Here is an 18,982-nt window from a genome sequence, read left to right on the forward strand (position 1 = left end):
CTGAGACTCCTACCATATGCGCCATACACACAGTCGATTTAACTCAAGCATAGGCATATATCCATCTTCAAATGCCAGGATTATCAATCCTAACCCCATTTTCCTCGCCAGATTTGGTACATTTTCAAACTGGCAGCAATACCATCACCAGGCGTTTCTCTTTTTTGAGCTGACATTGTTGTGAATGTGTGTGTGTGTGTGTGTGTGTGGGTCGCTACCATGTCTTTAAATATAGGCAAGATGAAAGGCATAGCATTTACCTTGATCAACAACATGTTTACAGCTTTGAACTACTTGGCATGGGCGATGGTTGGGCTGAGATTCACACACAATGAGAAGGTTTATTTAAAGCTAATCTGAGAAGAACGCTAGAATGACATGTTTGACAAACATTTCGGGGTTGACACACATTTTCAGTTAAACAGGTTCTCCAAGCTAAGGGATGAAAACACAAGACAGAGCAATTCAGATGTTTCAAGTGGAACATAGAAATGGGAACTTTTTCAGATGATCAATCAAGAAAGATGCTCGCTCACACGTTTACGTTCCTTGTCTCCGTCAACTCTATTTCTGTTCTCAACATGAGAAGAAAGAAGGAGGACTCCAGATGGCTTTGCGTGTTCGAGTTCTTTCTCTCTCTCTCGATCCACTCTGTCGTTCATCCTTGGATTCTATCAAGATGCAATAGGACTAATGTTATTGCACTCAAACACATTCTAAATCTGCTACTGCGCTTGATATTTTTTTGGTCAAATCACTAGTAAAAACATATGAACGGCTCAATCAAACATCAACAATCATAAGATTGTTGTAGAGCCCAGACAAGATGTCATGTTTTCCTCTCTCACATCTTGTAATACGGAGGCAGCAACAACAATAACATCTGGAGTATCTGATAATAATGACCCCTAAGTGTTTTGCACAACATTTCCTCCGCATGAGAGACAAACCTAATCCTCCAACACCTTCCCTAAACGTAGCTACAGCTAGAGACGTAAATAATGCTCACATAAATCATTTATTCCCCCCCACCCGCCCCCTATTTCAAAGACCATTGTTCTGTTTTGGTATTAGTACACATGTATTCACAGTTATCTGTGAGTGTATAATACATGTGAATGGTTTGTCTCCCGTACATGGCCAGGTAGCGAGCGAGTAGCAGGCAAGTGCCGAGGCAGTGTGTGGTTGCATTAGACTAATCTGATCTCATTATACCAGAGTTTGTATGTGGACCACACTTTCATCAGCCCTCCCTGCTCTGCTCCCTCAGCTTTATCTCCTGTTTACTCAAATATATTACAATATACCTGAGGAGTCTCTGCTGTATGGCCTGTGGACATACACACGCATACACACACACACACATAGTTACGTGCATGCACACAAACGTACGCACGCCCACATATACACACATGGTTATGTGCATGCACACAAACGTACGCACGCCCACATATACACACACACACAAAGACAGAGGCTGTCATTGCTGTGTGGGCACTGTATTTCTGTGCACTGTACTGCTAGCTGTGACAGTGCACTTGATTCTGACATTTGTTTAACATTACTTCTGCTCTCTCCCCAACATTGTGAGGTGAATTGTACTTCCTGCCCCTGTGCAAACATTGTCTCTCCTGTTTTAGTTTTTTTAAATGAAAAATGTGAAATGTGTCATGAAGGCAAACAGTGGGACAGCTGTAATGTGTACAGATAGGGGCTGTTGAACTTGCTGCAAGGATTTCATTATGAGATGGTACTACCGTCCCAGAATAACTTTCATAAAATGGCTACTGTCATTTACTATTAGACTGATACTTTTGTTTGATGTGTTTTAACATGATCCTATCTGACTACTACACATACGAGCAGACAGTACATTTCACTGGGCTGGATTCCAATAGGAATTACAAATCACTTGCAAGCTAGCAACCATGACTGTGGATGCTTCCAAAATGGCACCCTATTCCCTATGCAGTGCACTGCCTTTGACTTGCGCCCCTGTCAAAAGCAGTGCACTGCATAGGTAATTGGGTGCCATTTTGGACGCAGACGGTGACATTTAGGCTTATTTTCTATCTGTGACGAGATAATCCAGAGTTCTATAAGGTTGAGTCTGAACCCTAGCTGGCTTACCATTGGTGAAGGACAGCCTTTTTAATGTCCTGCACAGGATGTGACACGAGTCATGAAATCTAGTGTGCAGCGTGTAATGGTTGTATTGTGTGAAATGTGGCCATTGTGCTGCTGAAGAACTGTTGGAGTTGGAGTGACTCTTCTCTTTCTCTTCTCTTGTCCTCCACTCTCTCTTCTAGGAGGTATAGTGTTGCTTGCTGGTGATCGGAGCTTGTCAACCATTTTCTAGTGATTCCATGGAGTGTCAATTTGGTTCCTGCTGCTTGGTTAGATTGAGGATGGGGTTAGGTTGGGTAAGTGTAGGGTACAGACCTGGGTTCAAATACTAATTTAAAATCATTTAAAATACTTTATCAAAAAAGGCTTGGTTTGTTAGTGGACACAGGAAGTCCTTCCAGTTCAGATCAAAATATACATAATGTACTTTCAGAGGAACACATCATGATCTCACATGGTACTGTTCAGTACCTTTTAGGATATACACTGAGTGTACAACATTTTAAGAACACCTTCCTAATATGTGACTTGTTTCAGGAAACTAGGCGTATGTCACACGTCACTACTTCACAGGAGAGGCATTTGAACATATACTGTTTGTTTTTTTAATCAAAATGCGTTTTTGGGCAAAAATGCCTTCTGGAACATGAGAACTTTCATGTGCCTTAATAACAACCTTGTATGCCATCTGTAAATGCAAATACAATTGTTCAATTACGAGCCTAGTTGGTTTAGCCACATAAAAAGGCAGGATGGGCTGGACATGCCAAGAGATGAGTTCGGACTGGTCTGCCATGTAGCGGGCTTCTGTCTATAACATGAGCTGGTCATTATGTGTGGGTAATCCTGTCTAACGCTGCTTTTTTGAAGATATCACATAGTAGAAATGCAAAAGTGTTGTTCTCCACTTTCTGGAGGACCGAATTTTGAAATCAGTGGAATTAGAGTATGATCGCTAAGAAGAAGGAGATTCTGGCGTTTGATTGCAAATATGCAGAGGGTGTCAAAAAGAGAACACACAGAAGGCTGTTATATAAAACACTTGTCTCCGGATTACATCTTCAAACTAAGGGCAACCATGGCATCCGTGACAGAGAGGGAGAAGCGTCCATACATGTATATGGGTAAGATAGTTAAGTTAGTTACATTTTCAGATTTTTCACATTTCTAATTTTGTCAGAAAGTCGATTTCATTTCAAGTTAAAGCGCACTGTTAGCTATATAGCTAACGTTAGCTGGCTGGCTCGCTAGCTAACGTTACATATATGATCTGTGTAGTAATATTATTAGTTTCTCAGAGCCATTTGCATGGCTAGTTATAGCCTAATGTTAGCTAGCTAACTAACATTCAACCTGGTTAGCTAGCTACCTGCAGATTCATGCAGGGTAGTAACGTTATGAGATGAGATTACGGTTTATTGTTTAGCTAGCTACATGTCTAAACAAAAGACTCCACTATGGAAGTAACGTAACCATTTCAATAGAATGTTCATGATGTCACTGCGACAACTGTTGACAGATGTAGCTGGTAAATTCGTTCTGGCTATCTACTCCGATTTCAGAGCACTCTCGTCTATCACAGAGACAGTTGCTAAAAAACGTAATTGAATTGTTCCCAGCAGCACAGTTAGTCACCAATGCTCTGGATAACAAAAACAGCTAGCCCAGCTCTGCTAGGGTGAGTAAAATGGTCAGAGTGAGCTGTTCTCTCACTTGTGTCTGGAAGTAGCTAGCAAGCTAGCTAACGTTAGCCAGTTAGCTTGGATGCTTGACTGCTGTTGTTAGGTCAGAACACTCGGATCAACCCTACTCCTCGGCCAGAGCATCCTGTGTGTGCTCTGAGTGCTCCGAGAGCAAAAAGCTCTGAATTTACGAATGGACAATCTGGGGAAAATAAGCGACACCTGGGGAAAATAAGCGACACCTGGAGGGGGTGGAGGAGGTGGAGACAATCACAGGAATAGGCGAAACAGATCAGGACGTGACAAAAAAATATTTGGTTGTTTAGTATATGGCCTCACACGTGAATCCTTAACCTCTAGCGACGAGCAATCCCGTATCCGGGAGTGTAATCATAGCCCCAAGCGCATTACCAGAACGCATAATGAATACCATAATATTCATGAAAATCGCAAATGAAATAAATATATTGAAACACAAGCATAGCCTTTTGTTAACAACACTGTCATCTCAGATTTTCAAAATATGCGTTACAGCCAACGCTAGACAAGCATTTGTGTAAGTTTAGCATGGCATAATGCTATGCTAGGCTGTGCTGTGCTGGCAGCAGGCAACATTTTCACAAAAATAAGAAAAGCAACCAAATTAAATCATTTACATTTGAAGAACTTCAGATGCTTTCACTCAGGAGACTCCCAGTTAGATAGCAAATGTTCCACGTTTGTTCATCCTGCTTGGCTGAGAAATCGACCGAAAAATACTTAAACTATAACGCCAAACTTTTTTCAAAATTTGCCCCATAATAGACAGAAACACGGCAAACGTTGCTTAGGATCCATCCTCAGTGTTTTTAACATATGTATTCAATAATATATCCGTGGAGGCAGTTGGTTTCTCATAAGAAACTATTGGAAAAATGGCTACCTCAGTATTTTACGCAATGTTTTCTCCGGGAGACACCATGCGTCCACTCGCCCTATATGGTCTCTTACAGCCATTCTCCAATGGAAATGCCTAAAAAGACGTCACAATGCTGCAGACACCTTGGGGAAAACGTGGAAAACGTAAGCTGACTCCTAGCTCCTTCACAGCCATATAAGGAGTCATTGGCATGAGGCTGTTTCAAAAAATGCGGCACTTCCTGATTCGATTTTTATCTGGGTTTCGCCTGTAACATCAGTTCTGTAGCATTCAGACAATATCTTTGCAGTTTTGGAAACGTCAGAGTGTTTTCTTTCCAAAGCTGTCAATTATATGCATAGTCGAGCATCTTTTCATGACAAAATATCTTGTTTAAAACGGGAACGTTTTTCATCCAAAAATTAAAATAGCGCCCCCTATATCCAATAAGTTAAAGTGATGGGTGGGGCTAAGGCTTAAGAGGGTTTGAACGATGTTGAATGAGTGTAGGTAAAGAAGAGCTCTCCAGTAGGTTTACCAAAACATTCAAGTCCCATTTTCTCAACAGTGTGGTTACAAGTTTATCAACTTTCATGACATAATTAATGTCCCATTGTTCCTCAACTGTAGTGTATTATATACCATTTTCTAGCTCTGAGCCTCTACTTTTATCCAAAGTAAAAAACACAATTTCTTTCAAAAGTGTTGAAAGTAGTAGCAAAAAATAGTAGTAAAAATACTCTTTATCTAGTCCTTGGCCTATATCCTAATCTGACTTTGGTGCAGGTCATGTTGTTTTTCACATTATGGTCTTTGGTAAACACACACTATATCAAATCAAATCAAAGTGTATTTGTCACATGCACAGGATACAGAAGGTGTAAACGGTACAGTGAAATGGTTACTTGCATAGTGGAGTCTTTTGTTTAGACCCATAAGCCCAACCCATACTACCATGCACCATGCATGAATCTGCAGGTAGCTAAAGCTAACCAACTAAGTTCAATGTTAGCTAGCTAGCTAACATTAAGGTGAAACCAGAAATACAAATGGATTTCTGAGGTGCAAGTAATATTACTACATAGCTCATACACGTAACGCTAGCTAGCAAGCCAGCCAGTTAAAGTTTGAATGGTGCCGGAGGGGATGGCTGCCGTTTTACGGTCTCCTAACCAACTGTTCTATTTGATTTGTTTTTGCTGTTTTTGCTGATGCTGTGACTCACCGCCCCAGACCATGATGGACCCTCCACCTCCAAATCGAACCCGCTCCAGAGGACAGGCCTTGGTGTAATGCTCATTCCTTCAACGATAAACACGAATCCGACAATCACCCCTGGTGAGACAAAACCGCGACTCGTCAGTGAAGAGCAATTTTTACCAGTCCTGTCTGGTCCAGCAATGGTGGGTTTGTGCCCATAGGCGAGGTTGTTATCAGTGATGTCTGGTGAGGACCTGCCTTACAACAGGCCTACAAGCCCTCAGTCCAGCCTCTCTCAGCCTATTACAGACATTCTGAGCACTGATGGAGGAATTGTGCGTTCCTGGTGTAACTCGGGCAGTTGCTGTTGCCAGCCTGTACCTGCCCCGCAGGTGATGTTCGGATGTACTGATCCTGTGCAGGTGTTGTTACACGTGGTCTGCCACTGCGAGGATGATCAGCTGTCTGTCCTGTCTCCCTGTAGCGCTGTCTTCGGTGTCTCACGGTACGGACATTGCAATGTATTGCCCTGGCCACATCTGCAGTCCTCATGCCTCCTTGCAGCATGCCTAAGGTACGTTCAGGCAGATGAGCAGGGACCCTGCATCTTTCTTTTGGTGTTTTTCAGAGTCAGTAGAAAGGTCTCTTTAGTATCCTGAGTTTTCATAACTGTGACCCTAATTGCCTACAGTCTGTAAGCTGTTAGTGTCATAACGACCGTTCCACAGGTGCATGTTCAATAGTGGTTTATAGTTCATTGAACAAGTATGGGAAACAGTGTTTAAACCCTTTACAAATGAAGATCTGTGAAGTTATTTGGATTTTTACGACTTATCTTTGAAAGACAGGGTCCTGAAAAGGGCTGTTTCTTTTTTTGCTGAGTTTATGTATTTTTAAATCCATTGTGACCTACACCCTCTCTTGATCCCGTGCGGCATAGGCAAGATGCAATAGATGGTATGAAATACAGTATATACATATGAGATGAGTCATGTAGGATATGTAAACATTATTAAAGTGGCATTATTTAAAGTGACTAGTGAAACCTTTATTAAATCCATTTATTAAAGTGGCCAGTGATTTGGATCTCTATGTTGGCAGCAGCCTCTTCATGTTAGTGATGGCTGTTTAGCAGTCTGATGGCCTTGAGATAGATGCTGTTTTTCAGTTTCTCGGTCCCAGCTTTGATGCACCTGTACTGACCTCGCCTTCTGGATGATAGCGGGGTGAACAGGCAGTGGCTCGGGTGGTTGTTGTCCTTGATGATCTTTTTGGTCTTCCTGTGACATCGGGTACTGTAGGTATCCTGGAGAGCAGGTAGTTTGCGGTGATACAGCCCGACGGGATGCTCTCGATGTTGCATCTGTAAAAGTTTGTGAGGGATTTAGGTAACAAGCCAAATTTCTTCAGCCTCTCCTGAAGTTGAAGAGGCACTGTTGCGCCTTCTTCACCATGCTGTTTGTGTGGGTGGACCATTTCAGTTTGTCCATGATATGTACGCCGAGGAACTTAAAACTTTCCACCTTCTCCACTACTGTCCCGTCAATGTGGATAGGGGGTGCTCCCTCTTCTGCCTATACTGTAGGAAGGTACGAGCAAGATGGAGTCGTGGTCGGATTTGCCAACGGGAGGGTGGGGAAGGGCCTTGTATGCATCGCGGAAGTTAGAGTAGCAGTGGTCCAGTGTTTTGCTCGAGCGAGTACAACAGTCAATGTGCTGGTAGAATTTAGGTAGTCTTGTTCTCAAATTAGCTTTGTTAAAATCCCCAGCTACAATAAATGCATCCTCAAGATATATGGTTTCCAGTTTACATAGAGTCCAGTGAAGTTCTTTCAGGGCCATCAAGGTATCTGCTTGGGGGGGATATACACGGCTGTGACTATAATCGAAGAGAATTCTCTTGGGAGATAATGCGGTCGGCATTTGATTGTAAGGAATTCTAGGTCAGGTGAACAAAAGAACTTGAGTTCCTGTATGTTGTTATTGTTACACCATGAGTTGTTAATCATGAGGCATACACCCCCGCCCTTCTTCTTACCAGAGAGATGTTTGTTTCTGCACGGCGCGTGAAGAAACCTGGTGGCTGTACTGACTCTGACAACATATCCCGAGTGAGTCATGTTTCCGTGAAACAAAGAATGTTACAATCTCTGATGTCTCTCTGGAAGGCAACTCATGCCCTAATTTCATCCACCTTGTTGTCTAGAGACTATACATTGCTGACTAATAGGCTCGGAAGTGCTGGGTGGTGTGCTCGCCTTCTAAGTCTGACCAGGAGGCTGCTCCGTCTGCCTCTCCTCCGGCAACAATGTTGTTTTCGGTCTGTAGTGGCTTCCTTTCCTTTTTACCATAGCCACTGCCCAAGCCTGAAGCAGGGTTGTTTGGTATGCATACAGTCCACACTCAAGGTTTCCAAACAGCCAAACATTCAATGACATCCAGGGATATGGTGCAACAAAAAAGTTTATTCTTCTTATATCTAACAAAGAAATGATTCTCCAATCAACTTAAAGCATAGATTACTTGATATGGAAAATACATATTATGACCTGTATGTATGTCTGTATGGTCAAAAAACTATACCGCTCCCGCATCTAGCAAGGACTCCCTCCCCCGAAGGCCCAACTTCCTGCCTTTATCCTAACACACTTACCACAATACAATGAATAGGCAAGACGGGGGGCCAAAAACTGAATTACACTAACAAATGAATATATCTCAATCAGGTAAATATAAATCATAAAAGGTACGTACCTAATATTTCATCATATACATTCATATTTAATATATTTACACAAATGTACATGAAGCTCTTTTATACAAATATGTCCAAATCGGGTCTAACACGGTCGGTCTCTGGGATTAGATCCAAAGTCCAAGGTGGAGGTTCAAACAAAGGATCCGCTTCGGGAAAGTCATTTTCCTGGTCGTAATGCTGGTAAGTTGACGTCGCTCCTATATTCAATAGTTCTTCCCGACTGTATGTAATAACACAAAATAAATCATATATAAACAACTAATTATTGCATAGTTTCCTAAGGCCTTGCAACGAGGCGACCATCTCTGTCGGTGCCATCTTGAAACAGTTTTCCACTTACAAGGAAAAACTGGATTTGTCACTGTGGTGGTACTAAGTACACTCCTCAAAAAAATAAAGGGAACACTTAAACAACACAATGTAACTCCAAGTCAATCACACTTCTGTGAAATCAAACTGTCCACGTAGGAAGCAACACTGATTGACAATACATTTCACATGCTGTTGTGCAAATGGAATAGACAACAGGTGGAAATTATAGGCAATTAGCAAGACACCCCCAATAAAGGAGTGGTTCTGCAGGTGGGACCACAGACCACTTCTCAGTTCCTATGCTTCCTGGCTGATGTTTTGGTCACTTTTGAATGCTGGCAGTGCTTTCACTCTAGTGGTAGCATGCGACGGAGTCTACAACCCACACAAGTGGCTCAGGTAGTGCAGCTCATCCAGGATGGAACATCAATGCGAGCTCTGGCAAGAAGTTTTGCTGTGTCTGTCAGCGTAGTGTCCAGAGCATGGAGGCGCTACCAGGAGACAGGCCAGTACATCAGGAGACGTGGAGGAGGCCGTAGGAGGGCAACAACCCAGCAGCAGGACCGCTACCTCCGCCTTTGTGCAAGGAGGAGCAGGAGGAGCACTGCCAGAGCCCTGCAAAATGACCTCCAGCAGGCCACACATGTGCATGTGTCTGCTCAAATGGTCAGAAACAGAATCCATGAGGGTGGTATGAGGGCCCGACGTCCACACCGTGCAGGACGTTTGGCATTTGGCAGAGAACACCAAGATTGGCAAATTCGCCACTGGCGCCCTGTGCTCTTCACAGATGAAAGCAGGTTCACACTGAGCATGTGACAGACGTGACAGAGTCTGGAGACACCGTGGAGAACGTTCTGCTGCCTGCAACATCCTCCAGCATGACCGGTTTGGCGGTGGGTCAGTCATGGTGTGGGGTGGGGTGGGGTGGGGTGGCATTTCTTTGGGTGGCCGCACACCTCCATGTGCTCGCCAGAGGTAGCCTGACTGCCATTAGGTACCGAGATGAGATCCTGAGACCCCTTGTGAGACCATATGCTGGTGCGGTTGGCCCTGGGTTCCTCCTAATGCAAGACAATGCTTGACCTCATGTGGCTGGAGTGTGTCAGCAGTTCCTGCAAGAGAAAGGCATTGATGCTATGGACTGGCCCGCCCGTTCCCCAGACCTGAATCCAATTGAGCACATCTGGGACATCATGTCTCGCTCCATCCACCAACGCCACGTTGCACCACAGACTGTCCAGGAGTTGGCGGATGCTTTAGTCCAGGTCTGAGAGGAGATCCCTCAGGAGACCATCCGCCACCTCATCAGGAGCATGCCCAGGCATTGTAGGGAGGTCATACAGGCACGTGGAGGCCACACACACTACTGAGCCTCATTTTGACTTGTTTTAAGGACATTACATCAAAGTTGGATCATCCTGTAGTGTGGTTTTCCACTTTAATTTTGAGTGTGACTCCAAATCCAGACCTCCATGGGTTGATAAATTTGATTTCCATTGATAATTTTTGTGTGATTTTGTTGTCAGCACATTCAACTATGTAAAGAAAAAAGTATCTAATAAGAATATTTCATTCATTCAGATCTAGGATGTGTTATTTTAGTGTTCCCTTTATTTTTTTGAGCAGTGTATATAAAGGCAAAAGGCATGATTTTGTACCTGTGGAGAAAGGTACTATCTGAGGTATGAGCCGGAGTACTTTCATTTACCTATAACTAAAAGTACAAAGGAGGACCTTACAGGGTGCCACCCTAGTGACAAGCGGTTGTACCCTTTAAGGAACAAATCTAAACCTTTATTTCTGAGCATGTAGCCAGAGACAAAACAGTTGCAGGGCCAAAGTCAATTTGAAGTTATGTTGGTATACTTAAAAGTGTTTTTTAATGAAGTCTACAAAATACATTATACATGATTACTAGATATGTTGCCAAATGAGTTAGGAATTATATATCATGCATTTGTAAGGCAATCCCAATAGTTAAGCCCAATATATAGACCATATGAACTAGTAATACATGTTTTAAGGAGAATTTGACATGAGCCAATTTGTACAGTAAGTTACCTGCATCATAGTAGCCAATAGGTTACTGTAAATTTGCAGTAAATTACTGGTGAAACAGAAGCCAGTAGATTTACAGGACTTTTACTGTCACACAAATTTACAGCATGTTATTGGAACACCTGAATACAGTAACATGCTATATTTTTAGAATGTACAGGACATTACTGGAAGATTAGTGAACAGTGATTGGTGAACTGTTGCAGATTTACAGTGCAGGCAGCTAGTGCCAACGACAGTAGTATTTCTATTACATGTCAATACTGTCAATACCAGTTTTTTTATGTAACCTATTGTGTAACAGTTTAATTAGAATTCATGCATTTTGTATTTTCGAACACAAAAATACAGACATTGACTGACCAGGCGAATCCAGGTGAAAGCTAGAGTATGATCCCTAATTGATGTCACTTGCTAAATCCACTTCAATCAATGTAGATGAAGGAGAGGAGACCGGTTAAAGAAGGATTTTTAAACCTTGAGACATGTATTGGGTATGTGTGTCATTCAGAGAGTGAATGGGCAAGACAAAATATTTGTGTGCCTTTGAACAGGATTTGGTAGTACGTGCCAGGCAAATCAGTTAGTGTCACGCGCCACAACACTGCTGGATTGGGTGTTCCTGATGTGTTGTATGCTCAGTGAATACTTGCAAGTAGCATACTTAACTACAACATTCTCGGGAACATCATCTTTGTACTTGTAATAACTGTGGTATATTCTTGTTTACCTTAGTTTGCACTGACTGAAAGTCGCTCTGGACAAGAGCGTCTGCTAAATGACCAAATTTAAATGTAAAAATGAACAATTGCAAAGCACACTGCTGGGTATTATTCTAATGACCTCCGCCCCCAAATAAGGCCACATTTTTTAAATCAAAATACAAATAGTTTGAGGGCAGAACTCATTAGAATAATCACCAGCAGTGTACTTTGCAAATGCTAATTTAAATGTTGGTAGTTTAGCAGACGCTCTTGCCCAGAGCGACTTTCAGTCAGTGCATGTAATTTAAGGTTAATAAAAAAACATATCACAGAATGTTTTTGTAACCATTACTGGGAATGTTGTTGTTGTTGTTAATTATACATTGGTCAAAAGAAATGCTTTATTTGTCACATGATACTTTTTGAATGGATCTCTGGCTAGTGCAACATATGTTATTGTAATATTCACAGTAACTTGCCACCAGCTTTCTGTGAGTTGCTGTAAAATGCAGAGCAATGCTATAGTGCAATACTGTAAAATGTGCCTACTATACTGTAAGAAAGTTAATGCCACTGTAATCATGTTGGTATTTTACTGTATTACATGGGATTCGTGCAAGCAGGTTGGCTGCTAGGTATGTGTATATTACAGAATATTTATTAATATTTGGTGTTTTATATCCTTCACACTTCTAGAGGCCTAAACGAATGTGATTACAGGAAAAAACAGGTCAAAAGGAAACGGTTTAATATTCAACCATTAGAGGTTTAAGACCCGCTGTGACTCTGATCTTTCCCGATATAGGTTAAATTGTTGGGGCACTACCATATATCACGTAAATTGGTACAGCGCTCTCACTTACGGGTGCAACACGTATACCGTCTTACAAGGCACACCTCAAGATTTATTAATGAGCCACAATAATACCATGCACCACAAAAGGTTTTTGGTACTCCAAATGTACAGTATGGTACTGTATTCTGTGGGGGTGGTACTTAATTACAGTAAATTACTGGCAGACAGTAAGTTATTGTAGATTTACAGGACAAATAAACAATTGTATGATACTGTATTCTGTGGGGTACAGCATTCTCACTACTGGGTGTAACAAATATAGCCTCTTACAAGTCACGCCTTAAAATATCTTAATGAGCCAGCGATTCGTTCCCCTCCCACAATATTTTTCCACAATGCACAATAGTTTACAGTATGATACTGTAAATATATAGCAAATCAGGTAATATAGTACTACAGCAATTAATGTAATTTTACAGAAGTGTAGCGGAGCCCCCATAATACATTGCTCTTTACAGCACTGTACTGTAATATAGAACTACAGCAGCTAATTGTGAAAGTTTTGCAGCAATTTGTTAGTGATAACGTAGACTCTAGTCATTTGAAGTAGGTCCTGTTTGACATGTAGTCTGTGAAATTATAGGACTCCTGTGAACCACCCCTCAGCTGCAGCTCAGTGGGGGCCAATGCACTGGCTGAATTCTGAATATACACTCCTGGTGTAGGATAGTATAGTGGAGGACAGAGCCTGTTTTTTTGTCCCCCTGTTCACACTGACAACTCCAGCTGTCACACACAGGGACAATGGAGAAGAGGGGGTGTGCTCTGAATAGAAAAAATAAACTGGAGACCTCCCCAAAGACTCGTCATCTGCATTTGACAGGACCCCCCCTACCTCACCGCCCCCTTCCCTTTCTCCCTCCTTTTCTCTCTCCTCTCTCCATAATCGTCGTCCTTTCCCTGTAGCTCTCCGCAGGGCAATTTGTCCGCTAAATAACTAATTAGGAGTTTTAGTGGGATTTTGTCAAACTGATTTCTTTCTATGTTTTTCTTCATAGATTAGCATTTACTTATATAGGCTATCAGCTCATATGTTTCGCTCAGATAGGTCTTCACTGAACTTGTTGTTCAGTCTATGCTGTTATTACAAATTAGAATACTAGAATAGGTGTAAACCTTCTTATGGTGGTCCAAAGGTCACTCATGTTGGTCAGGGAGGTGGTCAACTATGGTTTGCCAGTGCTGTGATAAGATATTGTGTAAAACAATGAATGTGAAGAATTTAGATAGCCAGACAGTTTTAGAGGAATGATTCCATACATTTTTCAAATGAACTGCCAATATGCCAACATTTCATTTAAACAATGCAGTAAATCCACAGCCATACATACACTGGCTCAAATCAGTTGATGATAAAGCTTAGACAAGTTGTAAATGCAACAGGGACTGATATTGTATCATATAATAGTACTCACAGCTTTCCAAGAAAACAAAATCTGAGACATGTAGACCTATGGTCTATTTACATATATTTTAGAGGCTTGAAAGAAAAATGGTATCAAACCCATATAAACTGTATTTATAATTATATGACAATATTTCAGGTTGACTATAATTCCATTACACAATTTCTGGTACATCACATGCCTTACCTGTATACCTAAAAGCAGGAAATGCATCAGTTATGCCTCTACTGTCATTTATTCCAATTAGACTGGTTTGGATTTTTCCCTGACTAAGATGGCTGCCATTTTCGTACCATTACCATTATGGAACTAGACTCTCTAGTAATTTAACTGGTAAAAGGTTATACAGTCACTACTGATGGACACCCCATCCCCTCTTTCTGTAATGCATGCATTCATTCTGGCTATTAGCCTACTGTATTATTATAGGCTACTGTATTTAGGAGTGATAGGGGGAAAGGGTGGAGAGCGCGAGAAAACAGCAATTCACACAGAACACAGAGACCCCAAGTAGCTTAACAAATGAGTGGCTCACCCAATGTCCATTCATGTCCCCCCTCAGCCCACAAGCCTATTAGGCAAGCATCCCTCCTTGAGCATTCACTGTCGACAACATGTGGAGGCATCGCTATAGCAACCAGTGGCTATGACATGTGCAACAGACAGGGACTCCTAAGGGCTGAATAAAAGGAGTGTCTCAACCATATATGATCTCAAAAAACCCAACCCCTCTCCCCTTCTTTCCATTGGGCACAGAGGCGCTGAAAGGACCCACTATAGGCATCTGCAGATTATTGCGAGGCTCAGGCGTGCATATCACCTCGTTCGTTCGTTCTCCTCGTCGTTATTTTATTTTTCTTCTCAATCTTCGTGCGTGAGCATTGGTAGCTGCAGTCTTTTGTTGACGAGGGGGGCGCACCGGACACTGGTAACTTTTGGGGAGGAGAGGTTTGAGTGGGAGGCTGGTTGTGCGCCCGCCACACTGGAGCTGCGGTAGTTGCACCTGCTCTCTGGAATACAACACATATTTCCTATGTATTGCAAACCATCTGATTTGCGGATCAACATGGATTTTGGTAATTATTTTCCAGCTTGTGTTACATTTTGGCTGGTGCTGCTACAACTAGTCTACTGCAGCGGGGAAAGACGTGCACGTTGCACACTTGTCTGGAAGGCATGTATAGGCTAGGCAATCAGTTTTTTTTTTAATGATTAATATTTTGACCGCTGCTTTTGTTTCTGTAATTGATTGCATTTCAATTGATTTGCAATGCTTGCGTGAGTTGCCTCCTTTCGTCACTCTGTCGATGCTCCAGTTACCGGAAAGATGCTAATAGTGTCGGGAAAGAAATCTAACAACAACATAAATAGTTCAAATTTAGACGAGGATGATTAATGCGGTAGTAGGCTAAAGTGTTTTAGGCCTATTTTAAGTTATACGCTAACAGGTGTTGAAAATATAGAAAATATGTTTGCTTTACAGCAGCAGAGCGGGAAGTGTCCAATCGTCACATCTGTATAGGGAAGATACAAAGTTTTCATCCCCGAATACCAATGGCATTAATTGAGGAACTAAGCACATTGAGTTTTTGAGAAGATCATTGTCTTCCATTTGCGAGTTGTTACCTTTAAGTTAATTTTGCATAAACAGTTTGAGGATATGTCTTTACGACCTTTGCTATTTCTAAGCATTAATTCAGTTGGTTTATTGTCTACAGACCGAAATTGATTTGAGATAGGAATATAGCCTTCTTTTTTTAAATTACAGTTGATTGGCAAAGCAATTATTTATAATAAAAAATGAAAAGCCGCATGGATTTACTTTGGCAAAGGTTCTTATTAACCGCATTAACACTTTTGTATAACTTTTAATTGAGGAATACTTGCATATTGCAAAATGTGGAATTATTGTTTGATTTGACTTAATCAGACTGGAAAATGGCTGAAATTGATGGAATAAGTGATCACAGGCCTGTGACCTTTATCTCAGTCATTTGAATAAACCAGAGCTACCGAAATCCATCTGCCGTTTGTCTTCAGCTAGGTCTACTAATCCGAGAGAGAGAGAGAGACCGAGAGAGAGAATAATTGAGTGTAAAAACTTCACTGAGCATCCTGTTCCGATGCAAGAAAATTTCAAGTAGACTGTTTTCATTCAAGGTGATAAGCAAGTCAAGGTGAATTAAAAATAATAATAATAATTCTGATTCTGATTCTGGCAGTATATAAGAATATAAGAGATTTCCTTAAGAGTGTTATTCATAATTGCACACGTTAATTAATCTAAATGTTAAGATTTATTAACTAGGCAAGTCAGTTAAGAACACAGGCGCATTTACAATGACTGCCTACCCCTGCCAAACCCGCACGACGCTGGGCCAATTGTGCGCCGCCCTATGGGACTCCCAATCATGGCCGGATGTCATGCAGTCTGGATTCGAACCAGGCATTGCAGTGACCGTGCTTGTACTGAGACGCAATGCCTTAGACCGCTGCGCCACCCGGAAGCTCAATTACACCTGTCAATAATCATAGTGTGATTTTATAATGTTTATACACGTTAATATTTATAACATACATGGGAATGATGATCTGCAAACAAATCAATGTGATTTATTTGTTTATATTTTTTTTAAATGGTTGTTTGGTTGTTTAAATGTTGTTGTTTTTTTCCTTCTTAGTTGACTACCTCTGTTTACGTTTCTCCATTCACGCTAATTAACTAAAACTCCTCTCTGGCGTAAAATGGGAGTCCTCTCTCTCTTTCCCTCAAGAGAATATGCTCTTCGTTTGTTATCTTTATCCTCTTAGATACATCTGGAAAGGACATATTGAGGGGTGTGAAGATGATATAAATCTGCTTTTTTTTTGCTAGGATCAATTAACAACTTCCTACAAAATATATTTTAGTCACTGCCTGTTGTCATTATAGCGGTTTTATATCATTTGAAGTTATATACCAGAATAATATTTTGACTATAGCACAGTATAATATTGTTGTAATTATGGCATAACATATTTTTATACCATAAAAGCACAATCTGTGATTTTTCTCCCCAACATTTAGCAGAGCAAACATGAAATAAACACTTGACATGTCACAATATATTTTCATGTTAATTGAATTCAAACTGATGATTTACTGTCATGTAAAGAACAATTATTTTCATGGAGTCCCTTTTCATGTGGCTTGCTTAGAAGTGTTAAGCTGGTGGAGAGAAAGAGAGAGAGAGAGAGAGGGCGAGAGAGAGAGGGAGAGAGAGGGCGAGAGAGAGAGAGAGAGAGAGAGAGAGAGAGAGAGAGAGACAGACAAGGGGTGCAAGGGCTGCTGTGGTAGACTAAATCTACCTTCCTACAGTTTCATATACACATACCAAGCCTCAACAATCCAGCTTACATTTATCCTTATCTATCATATTTAATAATTTCCCTCATATTCAATCTGTCAAAGGATAGCATTGATGTAATGGCTCAGAGGTAGCCAAAGCTTTGTTTCACTGTATGTTCTCTGCGGTTTATTAAAGGACTTGTTTTAGACCTCTCTATTGGTTTCAAATCCATTTGACTGTTGATTGAAGCTGTATTTCAGAGTTACGTCCATTGTAATCAACAGAAACACACACACACACACACACATACACACACACACAGCTAACCTTGTGGGGACACACAATTCAGTCCCATTCAAAATCCCGTACACTTACCCTAACCTTAACCCTAACCTTAACCCAAAAACCTAACCTTAAACCTTACCCTAAACCTAACCAAAGCTCCTAACCCTAACCCTAAAACTATCCCTAGCTCCTAACCGTAACCCTTAACGTAATTCTAACACTAATTCTAACCTTAACCTCCCTAGAAATAGCATTTGACCTCGTGGGGACTAACAAAATGTCCCCAGTTGGTCAAATTGTTGTTCTTTTACTATTCTTGTGCGGTCTTCTGGTCCCCACAAGAATAGTTAAATATGCCATACACACACACACTCATCAGATCTGCATGGTAATCCGTGTGAGCATATAAGCAAAGGCCTCAGCATCCATAAAGTCACCAAAGGTTAAGGTGTTCATGCGTTGTAATTATGAATGTATTTATTTTCTGATACAAATGATAGATGCTGCTAAATGTGTACCTTACCCTTTTGCCCCCTAGGACTAAGTACCATGTTTCAGCGGTTGATGATTGTTTTGTGCTTTTGATTTGATTGAAGTTGAAAAGCCCTCTTTAATTCTGATTGTTGGAAATTTGAGTGCTTTGACTAGATCGAGGTAGACAGGATACTTGATGGAGTTGGGCCGCTCGTCCAAAGTCTCTGCAGTGCATCTGGGTTCATATTCTATTAAAAAGTGCTAGAACCTTCCCAGGGGTCCATGCACTTACTGAGACCCAGCCAGGCAGCCAGGCAGGGACCTGTGAGACAATACCATGCCAATACCAAGCTATTCTCTTGGGCTTAGATCTGACCACCGGGGAGGTGGTTAACAACATCTCTGAAAGGCCCATTCTAGTGGGCTTCTGCTGGGTACACACAATCTAAGATCCCACTTTCAGGCGCTCCTAGCCATTAGATCAGGGGCCTGGGTCAAGGCCTCAATTCAGCCAAACTCAAGGCTGGAAGGCTATTAGGGAAATATTTTACTGTCCAAACCTCCTGTAGCTGCACAATGGCAGGTCTCCCCATGCCAGGACAAAATGGGCCTAAATGACTATAGAGCAGCCAGTTTGTGGGCTGGACAGGAGAGAGTAATAGAGCTTGAGGGAGTTTGAATGCACATTATAAAAACGACTATTATTGTAAAATAATGAGTGGGGTGGGCAGGAAGTTAATCTAGGTGGGGATGAGTGGGCGTGGGTGGGATAGACAGGGAGTGAAATACTGTGTGAATTTGCATCTGTATTTCTGTAAGACAAATGACAGAAATCCCAAGTCTTTTCTAATATGGAGGTTATGCTTTTCCTTTTGCTGCCAGATTTATGT

At 41.6% G+C, this 18,982-nt stretch overlaps 1 protein-coding gene across 1 annotated transcript in view; it reads left to right on the forward strand.

Moving 5' to 3' along the window:
• The window catches only part of LOC115105135 (receptor-type tyrosine-protein phosphatase N2-like), a 240,064-nt gene that overhangs the window by 180,249 nt on the left and 40,833 nt on the right, over positions 1-18,982 (forward strand). The gene's annotated exons all lie outside the window — the stretch shown is intronic.

The sequence above is a fragment of the Oncorhynchus nerka genome, linkage group LG22 (assembly GCF_034236695.1).
Source record: "Oncorhynchus nerka isolate Pitt River linkage group LG22, Oner_Uvic_2.0, whole genome shotgun sequence".
NCBI classification, from domain to species: domain Eukaryota; kingdom Metazoa; phylum Chordata; class Actinopteri; order Salmoniformes; family Salmonidae; genus Oncorhynchus; species Oncorhynchus nerka.